Raw genomic sequence first — 3,402 nt, 5'->3', positions numbered from 1 at the left:
CTGAAGGTCAAAGAAGACGGGGACGGCAAAGGATGAGATGGTTAGATGCAACGAACATGAAATTGAGTGAACTTCAGAGGACGGTGGAAGACAGGAAGGACTGGCGGGGTCTTGTCCATGGGGTCACGAAGAGTCGGACTCGACTGTGCGACAGGAAAAAAAAAGACTCTCATTCAGTTTCTTCTTTTCTGGTTACACTGAAAAGTACACAGTTCTTCTCATAAGAACATAAGAGAAGCCATTTTGGATCAGGCCAACAACCCATCTAGCCAACACGGTGTCACACAGTGGCCAAAACCCAGGCACCCTCAGGAGGTTCACCAGCTGGGCCAGAACTTCAGAAGCCCTCCCACTGCTGCCCCCCAAGCACCACGAAGACAGAGCATCACTGCCTCAGACAAAGTGTTCCATCTATATCTTGTGGCTCAAGAACATAAGAGAAGCCATTTTGGATCAGGCCAACAACCCATCTAGCCAACACGGTGTCACACAGTGGCCAAAACCCAGGCACCCTCAGGAGGCCCACCAGCTGGGCCAGAACTTCAGAAGCCCTCCCACTGCTGCCCCCCAAGCACCACGAAGACAGAGCATCACTGCCCCAGACAAAGTGTTCCATCTATATCTTGTGGCTCAAGAACATAAGAGAAGCCACGTTGGATCAGGCCAGTGGCCCCATCCAGTCCAGCACTCTGTGTTACACAGTGGCCAAGACTTAGGGGGCTTCTTTCCATCCTTCTCCGGTTTTCTTTTCCCCATTAAGTCAAAACTCTTGGAAGTTCTGATTTAGTTTCTTTGTGCTCCTAAATCCCCATTCTAGGCAAACTCAGCGAGACATTTGGCTCCAGCATTGTGTGTGTGTGTGTGTGTGTGTGTGTATGTGTGTACATAATGTTTCCCAGTCAAAAATAGTCTCAGTATTTCTTGCTGAGGATTGTGTTCTAGGAGGGCAATCTTAAGTAGGTCTACATCTACTTAGAATCCTACTCAGGGGTATTGAATGGGACATAAGGGGAGGGGCTGTGGCTCAATGGTAGAGCATCTGCTCAGCATGCAGAAGGTCCCAGGTTCAATCCCTAGCACCTCCAGTTAAAAAAGGACCAGGCAGGAGGTGATGTGAAAGACCCTTATCTGAGACCCCGGAGAGAGACAGTATGGACCTTGATGGACCGAGAGTCTGATTCAGTAGAAGGCAGCTTCATGGATTCATGCATGCAGCTGGTGATGTGAAAGACCCTTATCTGAGACCCCGGAGAGAGACAGTATGGACCTTGATGGACCGAGAGTCTGATTCAGTAGAAGGCAGCTTCATGTGCATGTTGGAGAGGAGCTCAGTGGTAGAGCCTCTTGCTTTGCACACAGAGGGTCTCAGGTTCAATCCCCGGCATCTCCAGTTAAAAGGACCGGGCAGTAGGTGGGACGAAAGACCCTTCTCTGCCTGAGACCCTGGAGAGCAGCTGCCAGTCAGAGTAGGCAGTACTGACCTTGATGGACCAAGGGTCTGATTCAGTAGAAGGCAAGCTTTATGGCCAGGGTCCGGCATACCTGAGGGACCGCCTTTCCCCATACAGGCCCCAAAGAGCACTTCGATCGGGGTCACAACACCGCCTAGTGACCCCAGGCCCTAAGGAGGCCAGGCTTGTTGCCACTAGGGCCAGGTCCTTTTCGGTGGAGGCTCCTATCTGGTGGGATGAGCTCCCGGAGGAGATCAGGGCCCTGCGGGACCTTGTACAGTTCCGCAGGGCCTGTAAGACGGAGCTCTTCCGCCAGGCTTTAGAATAGGAGCCGCTGCCGCCGCTACCACCAACGGGCGATAACAGAGCAGTACCGCCAGGGTGGGCTGATTGGCCACCTGAACATCGTATCGTGGCCCATGGCACCCCTCTCATTGACCCCAATGTGATGTACAATAGGGAGTGAGCATATTAGTCGCGATGGATCCTGGGAGTTGTCCACTGTGTTTAAACTGTTTTAATTGTATTTTATTGCACTGCGTGCCGTGTTTTGTAAGCCGCCTTGAGCCCGTGTGCGGGGAAGGCGGGGTATAAATGAAATAAAATAAAATAAATAAAAATAATAAATGTGTGTTCATACTCCCAGCAAAGTCCTTTCAGGATTGCACTGTTAACTGTGGTGCATGTAAGTTGTTTTTCCCGGTCATAACAACCAAATAACATCTGCAGACCGAACGGCTAATTCCCTAAATCCTATTAAGTGTCTGAATTGCCTCGCACTTGATCTGAGCCAAAAGGCTGAGAAGCCTCACCGTGTGGCGTTCTTAAAGGTGTGTGTCCCCCCCCCTTCTCCAGTTGTAATAAGCTCCCCTGGACGGCACATGCTTTTTGCTGACCTTGTGCAAAAAAACCAGACTTAATAAAAGAAACCCACACGCTTTCGTGGTATTAACTCATTGGGGGGTTTCTAGTCCGAGACCAGATGATACTCAGCGAGGTTCTCAGACCCTGAAACTTCCCGAACCTGCTGCGATTTCCCAATTAGAGCACACACACACACACACACACACACACACGGTGTTACACAAACGTTCAGGTAATCTTCGGAGATGTTCGGCCTTCGCCCGCTGAGATCATCTTTAATATTCCTTTAATCTCCCGTCTCTCCTCTCTCTCTCCTTTCTGTTCCCTGTTTTCCTTGGCGCTTCTGTTTGTCAGCCGAAAGAATGAAGTCTTGTCCGGGCGTGAGGTCAGCGGATGAGTCGAGCCATTAATATTTGCCAGTCATTCCCAGGGCTCCGTGCAATGGGGGCGGCTTCCCTGTGTGTTAAAAATCAGATTTGCTGCCAGCTCTATGTAAAGTCTGGACGTGGGGCAATTTAAAATAATGTCTGATTCGGGGAGGCCAGGTGGGGTGGCTGAGAAGTTCTCCTCATGATTGCTGCACATTAGACCTCCCCCCTCCCCAGATGGGGCTCTGAGAGCCAGTTTGGTGTAGTGTTTAGAAGCGGTGAACTCTAATCTGGGAGAACCGGATTTGATTCCCCACTCCTTCACATGGAACTGCTGGTATGACCTTGGGTCAGTCATAAGTTCCCTCAGAGCTGTTCTCTCAAGGGCAGTCCTTGAAAGGGATCTCTCAGCCCCACCTCCCTAACAGGGTGTCTGTTGTGGGGAGGGGAAGGGGAAGGAGATTGTAAGCCGCTCTGAGACTTTTTTGGGTAGTGAAGGGCGGGGTATAAATCCAATCTCCTCCTCCTCCTCCTCCTCCAAGCTCCAGTAATGGAGAACAGTCATGGGACAAAAACATCAGGACAGATTCCCCATTCCTCCACATGCAGCTGCTCGTGTGACCTTGGGTCAGTCACAAGTTCTCTCAGAGCTGTTCTCTCAAGGGCAGTTCTCAAGAGAGCTCTCTCAGCCCCACCTACCTCACAGGGTGTCTGTTGTG

General features: G+C 50.9%; 1 non-coding gene across 1 annotated transcript; it reads left to right on the top strand.

The window, feature by feature from the left end:
• The first annotated feature begins 1,013 nt into the window (after nt 1-1,013).
• Nucleotides 1,014-1,085, top strand: TRNAA-AGC. Its single transcript has one exon. It is a non-coding gene; the product is annotated as a tRNA-Ala (tRNA).
• The last annotated feature ends 2,317 nt before the right edge of the window (nt 1,086-3,402 follow it).

This window comes from Gekko japonicus, unplaced genomic scaffold, assembly GCF_001447785.1.
Source record: "Gekko japonicus isolate JY-2015 unplaced genomic scaffold, Gekko_japonicus_V1.1 scaffold1703, whole genome shotgun sequence".
NCBI lineage: Eukaryota > Metazoa > Chordata > Lepidosauria > Squamata > Gekkonidae > Gekko > Gekko japonicus.
The sequence above is the reverse complement of the archived record's forward strand: the minus strand, read 5'-3'. Positions and strand labels throughout refer to the sequence as shown.